The sequence below is a fragment of the Dama dama genome, chromosome 20, assembly GCF_033118175.1.
Source record: "Dama dama isolate Ldn47 chromosome 20, ASM3311817v1, whole genome shotgun sequence".
In the NCBI taxonomy this organism is placed as follows: Eukaryota; Metazoa; Chordata; class Mammalia; order Artiodactyla; family Cervidae; genus Dama; species Dama dama.
This window is the reverse complement of record NC_083700.1, coordinates 13,935,534-13,951,850: the sequence shown is the minus strand read 5'-3', so window position 1 is coordinate 13,951,850 and position 16,317 is coordinate 13,935,534.

The window sequence follows — 16,317 nt, the reverse complement described above, 5'->3', positions numbered from 1 at the left end:
CACATGATGATTTCTGCATGCATGCTCGGTCTCTTCAGTTGTGTCCAACTCTTTGTGATTCTATGGTCTCTAGCCTGCCAGGATTCTCTGTCCATGGGATTTTTTCAGGCAAGAATGCTGAAGTGGGTTGCCATGCCCTCCTCCAGGGGAATCTTCCTGACCCAGGGATCGAACCAGCATCTCCTGCATTACAGGTAAATTCTTTACTACTGAGCCACCTGGGAAGACCAGTGGTTTGTAGGGTCAACTTATATATAAGATAGCTTATAAATCACTTTGCCTACAAAAGTCCATATAGTCAAAGCTCTGGTTTCCCTGGTGGTGCTAGTGGTAAAGAAACTGTCTGCCAATTCAGGAGATGTAACAGACACGGGTTCAATTCCTGGGTATGGAAAAGGATATGGCAACCCACTCCAGTATTCTTGCCTGGAGAATCCCATGGAAATAGGAGCCTGGTGGGCTATAGTCCATGGGGTTGCACAGAGTCAGAATGACTGAAGCAACTTCATGTGCATGGTTGTCAAGTGTCCAGTAGTCACATATGGATGTAAGAGCTGGACAATAAAAAGTCTGAACACTGAAGAGCTGATGCCTTCAAACTATAATACTGGAAAAGACTCTTGAGAGTCCCTTGGAAGGCAAAGAGATCAAACCAGTCAATCCTAAAGGGAATCAACCCTGAGTATTCATCACAGGGACTGATGCTGAAGCTGAAGCTCCAATAATTCAACCACCTGATATGAAGAGCTGACTCACTGGAAAGACCCTGATGCTGAGAAAGATTGAAGGCAAGAAGAGAAGGGGATGACAGAGGATGAGATGGTTGGATGGCACCAGTGACTCAATGGATATGAGTTTGAACAGACTCTAGGAGATGAAGGTCAGGAAAGCCTTGTGTGCTGCAGTCCATGGAGTTGTAAAGAGTCAGACATGACTGAGCAACTGAACAATAACAACAATTTATAAAGGGGGCGGTCCTAAGATGGCAGAGGAATAGGACGGGGAGATCACTTTCTTCCCCACAAATTCATCAAAAGAACATTTGAATGCTGAACAAATTCCACAAAACAACTTCTGAACGCTGGCAAAGGACATCAGGCATCCAGGAAAACAGCCCATTGTCTTTGAAAGGAAGTAGGAAAAAATATAAAAGATAAAAAGAGGGACAAAAGAGTTAGGGATGGAGATCCATCCCAGGAAGGGAGTCTTAAAAGAGAAGTTTTCAAACACCAGGAAACCCTCTCACCAGCGGGTCTGTGGGGAGTTTTGGAATCTCAGAGGGCAACATAACTGGGAGGAAAAATAAATAAATAAGTAAATAAAACCCACAGTTTATATGCCTAATGGCAACTCCCAACAGAAAAGTACCCCAGATGCTCGCATCTGCCACCAGCAAGCGGTGGCTGAACAGGGAGGAGCAGGTTGCATTGCTTAGGGTAAGGACTGGGCCTGAATCCCCTGAGGGCAATCTGAGGGGGCTAGCAACCTAAACTGTGGGATGGCTGGGGGTGGGGGGTGGGGGTGGCAGAGAGAGAGAGAGAGAAAAGCGCTTACCTAAGGCACTGCCAGCCCACTCACAGATCACAGGACTGAGCGAATACCAGAGGAGAGCTAGCAGGATGCAGACGGGCCCATGCCCCGCTGGAGACAGGGGGCAGACGGGTGCCAGCCAGAGCCGGAAAGGGGCAAACTCAGCCCCAGAGATGGCATCCTCTACCAAACTGTGACCAGACTTCCAATTTCTAACCAAGACTTCCTGGGATTCTGGACGGTTGACATCTGCCAGGAGGGTCACAGCCAGAGATCACCTCCCCAGAGGAGACACACATCACACCTGAGATGGCACTCCCGCTGCATACCCAGGAAACTGAGCGGCTAGAACTGGGGAGGTGCGCACTCGCCGCTTGGGGAGACTGCGCTCGCCAAGCACCTGGTCACCTGAGCTGCTTGGACCTGGGAAGGGCACAAAACGCTGGCCCAACCGAGTCAGCGCCTTTGTGGAGTACCCAAGAACCTGAACCTGAGCGGCTTAGACCTGGGAAGTGCACACAATCCAGGGCCTGCTTCCTGCAGAGCAACCTGGAGCCTGAACAGTGTAGACTGGGAAAGCACACACGCCATGAGCAGGGGCAAACCCAGTGTGGCAGAGACACTGCGAGTGCTCCCTACACACACCAGTGACATTTGTTTGCAGTGTTTCTCCCTCCCCACAGCACGACTGAACAAGTGTGCCTAAATAAATGACCACCTTTGCCCCCTTATGTCAGGGCGGAAATTAGACACTGAAGAGACCTGCAAACAGAAGAAGCCAAATAAACAGAGGGAACCGCTTTGGAAGTGACTGGTGAAACAGATTAAAATCCCTGTGGTTAACACCTACTACATTGGAAGGGGCCTATAGATATTGAGAAATATAAGTTGGAACAAGGAACTATCTGAAACTGAACTGACCATGCACTGCCCACAACAGCTCCAGAGAAATTCCTAGATATATTTTTACTTTTATCATTTTTTAAATTTGTTTTTCTTTTTTTAAAGTCCTCTATTACTCCTTTAATTTTCATTTTTATAACCTACTATTATCTTGCCAAAAAAAAAAAAAGAAGACCTCATTTTTAAAATAAACTTCATATATATTTCTTATACTTTTTGCGATTTTGTTTGTTTTTTTAATATTGTATTTTTGAGAGTCTAACCTCTACTCTAGAGTTTTAATCTTTGCTTTTTTGGTATTTGTTATTAATTTTGTACATTTAAGAATCCAATCTTCAGTACTCATTTTTACTTAGGAGTGTGATTACTGGCTTGATTACTCTCTCCCCCTTTTGACTCTCCTTTTTCTCCCCCAGGTCAACTCTATCTCCTCCCTCCCCCTTCTCTTCTCTACCCAACTCTGTGAATCTCTGTGTGTGTTCTGGGCTGTGGAAAACACTTAGGAAACAGAGTACTGCCTAGATCTATCACTCCCCTTTTGATTCCCCCTCTTCTCCTGGTCACCTCTATCTCCCTCCTCCCTCTTCTCCTCTCCATGTAACTCTGTGAACCTCTCTGGGTGTTTCTCACTGTGGAGAATCTTTTCACCATTAACCTAGAAGTTTTATCATTGGTGCTGTATGGATGGAGAAGTCTGAGGCTACTGTAAGAACAAGACTGAAATCCAGAGGCAGGAGGCTTAACCCCAAAGCCTGAGAACACCAGAGAACTCCTGACTCCAGGGAACATTAATCAATAAGAGGTCATCCAAAAGCCTCCATACCTACACTGAAACCAAGCACCACCTAAGAGCCAGCAAGTTCCAGAGCAAGACATACCACACAAATTCTCCAGCAACACAGGACCATAACCCTGAGTCTCAATATACAGGCTGATCAAAGTCACACCAAACCCATAGACATCTCAAAACTCACTACTGGACACTTCATTGCACTCCAAAGAGAAGAAACCTGGCTCCACCCACCATAACACCAACACAACTTCCCTAATCAGGAAACCTTGACAAGCTACTCGTCCAACCCCACCCACAGGGAAGAACCTCCACAATAAAGAGGAACCACCAACTGCCAGAATACAGAAAGGTCACCCCAAACACAGCAACATAAACAAGATGAAAAGGCAGAGAAATACCCAGCAGGTAAAGGAACATGGTAAATGCCCACCAATCCAAACAAAAGAGGAGGAGATAGGGAGCCTACCTGAAAAAGAATTCAGAATAATGATAGTAAAAATGATCCAAAATCTTGAAAACAAAATGGAGTTACAGATAAATAGCCTGGAGACAATGATTGAGAAGATGCAAGAAATGTTTGACAAGGACCTAGAAAAAATGAAAAAGAGTCAGTCAATAACGAATAATGCAATAAATGAGATGAAAAACACTCTGGAGGGAACCGACAGTAGAATAAGGGAGGCAGAAGAGAGGATAAGTGAGGTAGAAGATACAATGGTAGAAATAAATGAAGCAGAGAGGAAAAAAGAAAAAAAGAATCAAAAGAAGTGAGGACAACCTCAGGGATCTCTGAGACAATGTAAAATGCCCCAACATTCGAATCATAGGAGTCCCAGAAGAAGAAGACAGAAAAGAAAGGCCATGATAAAATACTCAAGGAGATAACAGTTGAAAACTTCCCTAAGATGGGGAAGGAAATAGTCACCCAAATCCAAGAAACCCATAGAGTCCCAAACAGGATAAACCCAAGGTGAAACACCCCAAGACACATATTAATCAAATTAACAAAGGTCAAACACAAAGAACAAATACTAAAAGCAGCAAGGGAAAAACAACAAATAATACACAAAGGGATTCCCATAAGGATAACTGCTGATCTTTCAGTAGAAACTCTTCAGGCAACAAGGGAATGGCAGGACATACTTAAAGTGATGAAAGAGAAAAACCTACAACCCAGATTACTGTACCCTGCAAAGATCTCATTCAAATATGAAGGAGAATTCAAAAGTTTTATAGACAAGCAAAAACTGAAAGAATTCAACACCACCAAACCAGCTCCTCAACAAATGCTAAAGGATCTTCTCTAGACAGGAAACACAGAAAGGGGGTATAAACTCAAACCTAAAAGAACAAAGTAAGTGGCAATGGGATCATACTTATCAATAATTACCTTAAATGTAAATGGGTTGAATGCCCCAACCAAAAGACAAAGACTGGATGAATGGACACAAAAACAAGACCCCTATATATGCTGTCTACAAGAGACCCACCTCGAAACAAGGGACACATACAGACTGAAAGTGAAGGGCTAGAAAAATATATTTCATGCAAATGGAGAGCAAAAAAAAAGCAGGAGTAGCAATACTCATATCAGGTAAAATAGACTTTAAAATAAAGGCTGTGAAAAGAGACAAAGAAAGACACTACATAATGATCAAAGGATCAATCCAAAAAGAAGATACAATTATAAAAATATATGCACCCAACATAGGAGCACCACAATATGTAAGGCAAAAGCTAACAAGTATGAAAGGGGAAATTAACAGTAACACAATAGAGGGTGGGATGATTTGGGAGAATGGCACTGAAACATGTACATTATCATATGTGAAACAAATCGCCAGTCCAGGTTCAATGCATGAGACAGGGTGCTCAGGGCTGGTGCACTGGGATGACCCAGAGGGATGGGATGGTGAGGGAGGTGGGGAGGGGGGGGGGCGTTCAGGTTGGGGAACACATGTACACCCTTGGTGGATTCATGTCAATGTATGGCAAAACCACTACAATATTGTAAAGTAATTAGCCTCCAACTAAAATAAATAAATTTATAATAAAAAAAATGTAACACAATAATATTGGGGGACTTTAATACCCTACTCACACCTATGGATAGATCAACTAAACAGAAAATTAACAAGGAAACACAAACATTAAATGACACAACGGACCAGTTTGACATAGGACATTTCACCCCAAAACAGTGAATTTCAACTTTTTCTCAAGTGTACACGGAACCTTCTCCAGGACAGATCACATCCGGGGCCATAAATCTAGCCTTGGTAAATTAAAAAAATTTAAATCATTCCAAGCATCTTTTCTGACCACGAGGCAGGGGGGGAAAAAAACAGCTATTAAAAATTCCAACATATGGAGGCTAAACAACACACTTTTGAATAACCAACAAATCACAGAAGAAATCAAAAAATAAATCAAAATATGCATAGAAATGAATGAAAATGAAAACACAACAACCCAAGACCTATGGAACACTGTAAAAGCAGTACTAAGGGGAAGGTTCATAGCAATACAGGCTTACCTCAAGAAACAAGAAAAAAGTCAAATAAATAACCTAACTCTACACCTAAAGCAACTAGAAAGGAAGAAATGAAGAACCCCAGGGTTAGTAGAAGGAAAGAAATCTTTAAAATTAGGGCAGAAATAAATGCAAAAGAAACTAAAGAGACCATAGCAAAAATCAACAAAGCCAAAAGCTCGTTCTTTGAGAAGATAAAAAAACTTGACGAACCGTTAGCCACACTCATCAAGAAACAAAGGGAGAAGAATCAAATCAACAAAATTAGAAATGAAAATGGAGAAATCACTATGGACAATGCAGAAATGCAAAGGATCATAAGAGGCTACTATCAGCAACTATATGCCAATAAAATGGACAACTTGGAAGAAATGGACAAATTCTTAGAAAAGTATAACTTTCCAAAACTGAACCAGGAAGAAATAGAAAATCTTAACAGACCCATCACAAGCAAGGAAATCTAAACTGTGATCAGAAATTTTCCAGCAAACAAAAGCCCAGGACCAGACGGCTTCACAGCTGAATTCTACCAAAAATGTAGAGAGCTAACACTTATCTTACTCAAACTCTTCCAGAAAATTGCAGAGGAAGGTAAACTTCCAAACTCATTCTATAAGGCCACCATCACCCTAATACCAAAACCAAAGATGCCACAAACAAAAGAAAACCACAGTCCCATATCACTGATGAACATAGATGCAAAAATCCTTAACAAAATTCTAGCAAACAGAATCCAACAACATATTAAAAAGATCATACATCATGACCAAGTGGGCTTTATCCCAGGAATGCAGGGATTCTTTAATATCTGCAAATCAATCAATGTAATACACCACATTAACAAATTGAAATATGAAAACCATATGATTATCTCAATATATGCAGAGAGAGCCTTTGACAAAATTTAACATCCACTTATGATAAAAAAAAAACCCTCCAGAAAGTAAGAATAGAAGGAACATACCTCAACATAATAAAAGCTATATATGACAAACCCTCAGTAAATATTATCCTCAATGGTGAAAAACTGAAAGCATTTCCCCTAAAGTCAGGAACAAGACAAGGGTGCCCACTCTCATCACTACTATTCAACACAGTTTTGGAAGTTTTGGCCACAGCAATCAGAGCAGAAAAATAAATAAAAGGAATCCAGATAGGAAAAGAAGTGAAACTATCACTGTTTTCAGATGACATGATCCTCTACCTAGAAAAATCCTAAAGACTCTACCAGAAAATTACTAGAGCTAAACAATGAATATAGTAAGGTTGTAGGATATAAAATTAATACACAGAAATCCCTTGCATTCCTATACACTAACAATGAGAAAACAGAAAGAGAAATTAAGGAAACAATTCCATTCACCATTGCAATGAAAAGAATAAAACACTTAGGAATATATCTACCTAAAGAAACAAAAGACCTATATATAGAAAACTATAAAACACTGGTGAAAGAAATCAAAGAGGACACAAATAGATGGAGAAATATACCGTGTTCATGGATCAGAAGAATCAATATAGTGAAAATGAGTATACTGGCCAAAGCAATCTATGGATTCAATGCAATCCCTATCAAGCTACCAATGGTATTTTTCACAGAACTAGAACAAATAATTTCACAATTTGTATGGAAATACAAAAAACCTCGAATAGCCAAAGCAGTCTTGGGAAAGAAGAAAAGAACTGGAGGAATCAACCTGCCTGACTTCAGGCTCTACTACAAAGCTACAATCATCATTTATGACAGTATGGTACTGGCACAAAGACAGAAATATAGATCAATGGAACAAAATAGAAAGCCCAGAGATAAATCCACACATCTGTGGACACCTTATTTTTGACAAAGGAGGCAAGAATATACAATGGAAAAAAGACAATCTCTTTAACAAGTGGTGCTGAGAAAACTGGTCAACCACTTGTAAAAGAATGAAACTAGAACACTTTCTAACACCACACACAAAAATAAACTCAAAATGGATTAAAGATCTAAACGTAAGACCAGAATCTATAAAACTCCCAGAGGAAAACATAGGCAAAACACTCTCCGACATAAATCACAGCAGGATCCTCTATGACCCACCTTCCAGAGTAATGGAAATAAAAGCAAAAATAAACAAATGGGACCTAATTAAACTTAAAAGCTTTTGCACAACGAAGGAAACTATAAGCAAGGTGAAAAGACAGCTTTCACAATGGGAGAAAATAATAGCAAACGAAACAATGGACAGAGAATTAATCTCAAAAATATACAAGCAACTCCTGCAGCTCAATTCCAGAAAAATAAATTGACCCAATCAAAAAGTGGGCCAAATAACTAAACAGACATTTCTCCAAAAGAAGACATACAGATGGCTAACAAACACATGAAAAGATGTTCAACATCACTCATTATCAGAGAAATGCAAATCAAAACCACAATGAGGTACCATCTCACGCCTGTCAGAATGGCTGCTATCCAATAACAACAATATATAAGATACTAGCTTCCGTATTTAAACTTTCACAGGGTACCAATAAGTGGGCATGAAACAACTGAAAAATAAAATCATGGAAATTACAAACTAGAAAACATTTATAAGCAAAATACAGGAACTATGCATATGCAAATTATCTTCTGGGCATTTGAGGTAAGTTAACCATTATCACTAACCCTGGCATTTGTAATATTGTTCCTCCTCTCACCCAAAATTAAGATATTTGTAATCTCTTCCATTTCTTCCTTTAGCACCTTGGGGCCACCAATTCTCCACACTTGAAGACTGTATGTAACTCAGACTATGGATTAGAAGGGAATAAGCCATCTTAATTTTCAACATTTCTTGAATCTTTGAGTATCTAGGAGTAAGAATGTGTGGAAGCTAATGTATTAGGGGATATGGGAAGATGCTTTTCAGTATTGACATCCAAGTCCAGGTATCGAATCCAAAGAGGAAGATTAAGAAAAGAAACAAATGGTCTAATAATAACCTAAATAAGAAATGAATTTTAAAAGAGTAGGTATATATTTGGGCTTCCCTAGTGGCTGAGATGGTAAAGAATCTGTCTGTCTTGCAGGAGACTAGGTTCAATCCCTGGGTTGGGAAGATCCCCTGGAGAAGGGCATGGCAACTCACTCCAGTAATCTTGCCTGGAGAATCCCATGGATAGAGGAACCTGACAGAAAAAGAAAGAAACAAATGGTCAATGATGGGCAAAGCTGGAGGGAAGAGGGAGCAATGTTGGGACTAGACTAAAGCCCCCCAGGAAATTGCTACAAACAAGACGGGTGTGCCACAGCTTTGTTTATTGATTTGGAAAAGCCTACATGGGGATGAATTTGCCTAGTTTAAAGTTTCAGGACAAGGCATAACGTTCAATGAGCAATGTGAAGCCCTCTGAACTCAGAGCATAAGGCTATGTTTCTGCTTACTCTGTGCTCTTTCACACCTCTTTCCTGTGCTCAAATGTGTGCCTTCACATTCTCTTCAGATGAAAATATCTGTCCCTTTCTTCTTCATGGGTTTAAAAAGGGCATTCTTTATTAAGTCCTAACATGTTCATTTTTATAACATTAACCCATACATATCTACTAAGAAGTGGAACACACATTTGAGTTATGCAATACTATGATGAAATGAAAAACCATGAGCCCACCCACAAAGATTCTAATGAGGTCAATGGGGATATGAGCAGATTAAGGAGGCAGTGGGTGAAAGGGCACACCACTAAGAAAGGAGAGGAATATGAAAATGAATGCTGTCACTGGGGCTCCAACATCAGAATAACAATTTACACAAAAGGATGCTTCTACTGGAAAATCAGCATCTTTTGCTACATAGAGCAGTAATGAGGGCACAGAGGTGATTTGAACTCAAATGCAAGAGTTTAGAGAGTGAAATACCACACCACCACACAGAGTAGAGGTCTGCAGTTCTCATGAGTCATATCTAACAAACACCAGTTTCTGCAGCGGAAGCTGTGTTGGTTAATTTTAACCAACTTGACTGGGCTATGCGGCCCAGACATGCAGTCAAAAAAAGGAAATATATATCTATTATATATTACAAATGAAGAAAATGTGGACCATAGAGGAGAAGAAACTTGTTACTAGTCACTGTAGTAGACTGGATTACTGCCTCCATTGGCTCCCTACCCTTAAGAGAATTGTATGCACTTTCTCATGGTCAGGTGATTTGCTCAAGTATCCTTTGGGAGAAGTGGATGTCCCTAATTCACTGGCTTTTGGCTTGGCTATAGGACATGCATTGGCCAAAGGGACTTAAATGTATAAGATATTTGCTGCAACCAGATACTTAATTGCAGTTACATGGTTTGGCTTGACTGCTCCTTCAACCTGTTTCCTAGAATGAGATGACAGAGGAAACCTGAACCCAGCCCATAGCCAAAGCCAAACCATACTGAGGGCAGAGGAACATAGGAAAACCCAACTACCTGCAAACTTCAGTTAGTTTGAAAGTGAAAGTGCAAGTAGTTCAGTCATGTCCGACTCTGTGACCCCATGGACTATACAGTCCATGGAATTCTCCAGGCCAAAATACTGGAGTGGGTAGCCTTTCCCTTTTCCAGGGGATCTTCCCAACCCAGCAATCAAACCAGGGTCTCCTGCATTGCAGGCAGATTCTTTACCAAATGAGTTCTCAGGGAAGCCCTCAGTTAGTCAGGGAAAGAAATAAAAGTTTACACTGTAAGTCGTGAGATACTGATATGGTTTATTATCATCAATTCAGTTCAGTCATTTAGTCATGTCCGATTTTTTGCAACCCCATGAATCGCAGCACGCCAGGCCTCCCTGTCCATCACCAACTCCCAGAGTTTACTCAAACTCATGTCCATCGAGTCGGTGATGTCATCCAGCCATCTCATCCTCTGTCGTCCCCTTCTCCTCCTGCCCCAAATCCCTCCCAACATCAGGGGCTTTTCCAATGAGGCAACTCTTCACATGAGGTGGCCAAAGTATTGGAGTTTCAGCTTCAGCATCAGTCCTTCCAATGAACATCCAGGACTGATCTTTAGGATGGACTGGTTGGATCTCCTTGCAGTCCAAGGGACTCTCAAGAGTCTTCTTCAACACCACAGTTCAAAAGCATCAATTTTTCAGTCCTCAGCTTTCTTCACAGTCCAACTCTCACATCCATACATGACCACTGGAAAAAGCATAGCCTTGACTAGATGGACCTTTGTTGGCAAAGTAATGTCTCTGCTTTTTAATATGCTATCTAGGTTGGTCATAACCTTCCTTCCAAGGAGTAAACGTCTTTTAATTTCATGGCTGCAATCACCATCTGCAGTGATTTTAGAGCCCCAGAAAAAGTCTGTTTCCACTGTTTCCCCATCTATTTCCCATGAAGTGATGGGACCAGATGCCATGATCTTAGTTTTCTGAATGTTGAGCTTTAAACCTACTTTTTCACTCCTCTTTCACTTTCATCAAGAGGCTTTGTAGTTCCTCTTCACTTTCTGCCATAAGGGTGGTGTCCTCTGAATATCTGAGGTTATTGATATTTCCCCTGGCAATCTTGATTCCAGCTTGTGCTTCTTCCAACCCAGCATTTCTCATGATGTACTCTGCATATAAGTTAAATAAACAGGGTGACAACATACAGCCTTGACATACTCCTTTTCCTATTTGCAACCAGTCTGTTATTCCATGTCTGTTGGGGTCCTTTAATGGACCAGAACCTGGTGGTACAGAGTCGACGATAAGAAAGTAAAAGAGAGAAAGAGAGAGAGAAAGACAAAAAAAGACCCGGGGACCTAAGCTCTGATGGAGCAAAGGTGCTTTAATGATCTTTCTGTGAGTATATATAGGCTGTGGTACAAGAAACTTCTTTCGGGAATGATAGAGATCAGAAAACCAAACGTACAGCAACTGTTACCAAGGAACAAGGGGTAATGTTAGTCACAAGGTCAGGAGACAATCCATATTTCAAGAAAGGGGAAAGAGACTAAGCAGTTTTGTCCTAAAGAGAATGTTTACTAAAGGAGACCCAAGCCTGCCTCACACAATGACCTCAGTCCCTGGGAGCAGTGTGCTGTTCCACATGAAGAGGGACAAAGGACTCATGAGAGACAGCACGTAGGAATCCTCCCGTCAAACATTCCCTGACAATTCCCCCTTATTTATTTGTAATATTTGTAAGAAGAGTTCTGACCATCAGAGTTTGTTCAGTTTTGACAATCTTTGCATGAAGGCAACGGTAGACAACAAATATAATTGTTAAGACAATCACCAAAATTATAGTTCTAGACCCAATGCTATGAGTAAGGCTTTGAAACCATCCATGTGGGTCTAGCCCAGATAATTGATCAGCTAATTGTTTAGCTAAAGTTCCCATAATAGTGGAAGAGGGCAGATTATTAGAAAAGGTTTCACATATTTCTTTTTTGTAATAACTGTACATTCAGAAAGGCATTATCATATATGTTTTGTAAATGAAACTTGATTTGTTTCCAGTTGTAGCCACTATTATAGAAATGAACAGGAGTAACATGAAATTGAGTAGAATTTCAATCACATTTTAGCATCATCTGTTTTTGTACATCTGTTCATTGATCTCCAACCCATTTGATGGCTGTTCTCAGTTCCTGTATTTCTTTTTGAATATCCTCATCTATTTGAGCCTGAGTGGCCCACATAGTATGAGCATCTTTAGTCCAATTTTGGATAAAATTATGTGTTTGAATTGAGGTTTGTAAAGTAACGCTAGTGATGGCAGCAATGGTGCAAATAGTTATTAATCCTATAATGCCAAAAATCAGCCATCCAATGAATCGTTTAGATCACTAGAGCAATTTAGTAAATAACTGGGAAACAAGTCTAGCCTTGGGACCTTCTTCCCAGGGCCATTGGAGATTTGTTGGTAACCATAGATTATGTCGAGATCGAAGAATCAAAAGGGAGTCATTTTTTAAGGAAATAGAGGAGTTAAAACAAGTATATAATTTACAATTTATGCAAGTTACAGAACGTAAAGTCTTATTGAATTGTAAATTTCCTATAGCTCCAACAAAAGGAAGTGGAACATAGGCTTGTATAAAATATGATTGATTATAGTGAAAGAAATAATTGCTATAGCTATGATTGGTCCCTGTGAAATGTCTGGTCCAAGTCCCAAGTTCTTCAGTGTTTGCAGCAAGTTTTCAGATGTCCCATTGTTTAGGCCCAATCTGTTTATCAAGGATGATTTGAGGACGAGGTGGGGGCCATTCCATCATCAAGCTAGCCAAGAAGTCCTCTGTCATGGTAATGTTCCATTGTAGTATTATTAACCTTCCATGTTACAGAATAATATAATCATACATAGTATTGTTAATATCATCTGAGCAGTTCAATAACCACATACTATGGGGTGCCCAATTGACAATTGTATGATTAGCTATAAACATTAATTTTCCTGATTTGGCCTGACATTTGTCCTAATGAGCAGGAATATATTTAAAGTTCTTATTAGTAAACCCTTTGCATAGTGTTCTTTGTTTTTTCTTTAATTCTTTTCCTAAAGTTTTAGTAGTATAAACATGATTCATGGACAAAGAAAGGGCAGTAAGTAATCCAAGAAGCATCAGAAAGTTCTCTTTTGGAGGCAGGGGAAGGCCTAAGTTTGTCAGCTAACATTTATGCTTAATTCTGTTGTGCCCATACACAAAGGAAGGATTTCATAACCTAGAAAGATATTAATTAGTTTTTCTTTTTCTTCAGGATGAGAGGGCCCCTCCAAGTTCCAAGGAGGGGGCATATGTGTTGACTCATTAGTGGATATGATTGGTCCTATATCTGTCCATTTTACAACCTACAATAAAAAAGGGGGGGTTAGGTATGTAAGCCCAGTAAGTATGATCTATCAGGTCAGCCTGAGCGGGGGAAGCAAAAGCAAGCAAAGCAAGCATAGCAAAGAAAAATATTTTCAGGATTCCGAGGCATTCCCTGTTGAGAAATCAGATTTTCAGTTTGATTAGTAACGGTTTTTATCTGTCCCCAAGTAGGGAGATCATAAGGTCGATGACGTCGAGTGCGGCGTTTTTTGAAAATTTTTAATGTTGCCATGGCTTGTATTGGAATTCTTTCTTCCTGGGTTTTTTTGCTGTTTCATCCCTAGTCTGAATGCTGGGGGCCCCCTTAGGTTGGATCTTCTGAAGAGGAAGTCATGTGAGCTCATTGGATCCATCTGGAGAAATAGAAGCATACCCCTTTCCCTGTAAGATTAGTTTCTTAGATTTCCATTGATTAGTTAACCTGTCTTGATATCAAATGAGCAAAGGAAAGGAGGTGTCCTTTGATGTTTCAAAACTTCTTTTTTTGTTTGTTTGTTTTCTGTTTTTTGCTTTTGTCAAAACCTCTCTTTGTGGTAAGCTTAAAAAGTTTAAAACAAATAAGGCTAGATTAACAATAGTTATAAAAAGAAAGGAAAGCGATAATGATGAAAACATTCTTAGGAAATATTTCAGTCCAAAAGAAAAAAATCATTCAGAAATCTGTTTGGGACTGGTATTTGGCTGTGGTTTGTGTTATTTGGGGCAAAGGATTAGGAGTAACCATTCAAATATTTTTTCCTAAGTGAAATTATTGAAAAGGTGATGCAGAACAACTTGACAAATGAAATGTTGCTCACATCCAAATATATTTGACCTTGTCCTTGAAAAAGAAATGCAGCTTAGCAACTGTTGAATCTCACTGTTCAGTGTGTTAAAGAAGATTATTATACTTTCAAGACAGACCTGAAAAGAAGGTGAATATTTTACATTTTTTATATTCTTAGGAACAAATAATTTATTCAGGAAATGGTGTCTTTTTTTATGTTGTTTTCATTTTGTTTTTAGAATCTTACAGATTGGAAACAGAAATAAAGTCATATTAATAATAGTTATAGGCTTAAAGGCTATATTACATTAGAATCTAGTAAAGTTTGTTCTGGATAAGGAAGATAAAAGTGTTCCTGTGTATTTCCTCTTATTTAATTTTTTATTTGCAGTTACAGTATGTAATGTGTTTGTTTAATTATGTCTTGTGTTTGTGGATTATAAGGAATGTCTGTAATCTGTTTAATACAGAATGAATGTAAAAATTGTTTGAACTGCTTAGAAATATAGGCAGAGTCATTGTCTGTTTTTTATAGAATTAGGTGTTCTCATTATCATGAAGTAAGTTGATAGGTGGGTTATAACATGTTGTGTAGTTTCACCTTAGAGAGGTGTTGCCCCTAGAAAAGAAGAATTTGTATTGATCGAGACATGTAAGAAGGAAGAGGAAGAAAGTTCAGGACAATGAGTTACATTTATTTGCCATAAAATTTTCTTTCATTTGTCATAAGCCTTTTTAAAATTCCAGCACCAAATATCTTTAAAAGTTAAAAGGCCAAAACAAAATATGGTAGCACAATAAACAAATGCAATGCTTATTTCAAATAAACACATCATACTTTGTGGTTTTCATTGTGATCTACCTAAGTATTTTAACTGCATTTTCCAATATTTTTGCAGTCTGAATGTATCTGCTGACTAAAGTTAATTCTGTTAAATGTTGTTTTCCCAGAATTTTTCTTTTGTTTCTAATTTGGTTTAATTTGGAGAAAGAACATTTGCTGTAGCTAGAACAACAATGAAAAACTAGTTTAGTAAAGCTTATGTAAATACTACTTTATTTATAATAAATGTTTCAACAATTAAAAAAATATTTTTGTATTCACCATTTTATTTGCCATTTCTTATATCTTTCTATTAAAAGCATATATTTTACTTTTCTATAGCAACTATGAAATGTCTTGTTTGTTAGTATTTTATAGACTGTTGAATATATTTATCAAATCATATTATATTATATATATATATCCATTCCTATATAAATATGTATTTATATTCATTAACAGCTCAAAATCTCTTCAGCTCTTCTGTAAGAAAAACCCCTTGTAAGAGCAAGCCAATATTCAGCAATTAATGCTTCAAAATCCTACTTCATTTGGAAATGACCCAGCCATTCAACAAACTTCCACTATTTAGTTCAGTACAACTCTAGAAACCTAAGTCACTCCAATCCTAGGAGATTGTTTTAGATTATAGATAATAGATTATTCTATTAAAAATATAATTATTTCTAATAGAGCTTATCTAAAAGTTTTCATCTCCTTTATATATTTGTATAGATATATATATAGATATATATATATATATAAAGAGTTACCTTTTTGTTGACAAACTTAGTTTACCTTAAACCAAGGCATAATAAAAGTATTATATAATGTTGATGACTTAAGACATGTCTTAATTAGATTAACAGATAATTATATTTAAATTATATTTATATTTAAATAAACATTATATTTAATATTGAATACTTTTCAGTTCATGTGAAGTTGAATTTAAATAGAGTTTATTAACTTTATATTATCCAAAAACAAAGACATACATTGAGACACAGATAATTTTAGATACATAGGCACAGTTCTCCATTTGAAATTTAAAATATCTTTTTGTTTTATTTATTTATTTTGAGCTCCATCAATTTGTTAATGGCTGGAGTCCTAGGTAGAGTGGGCTGTGTATCCCAAGGACATGATAAGAGTTA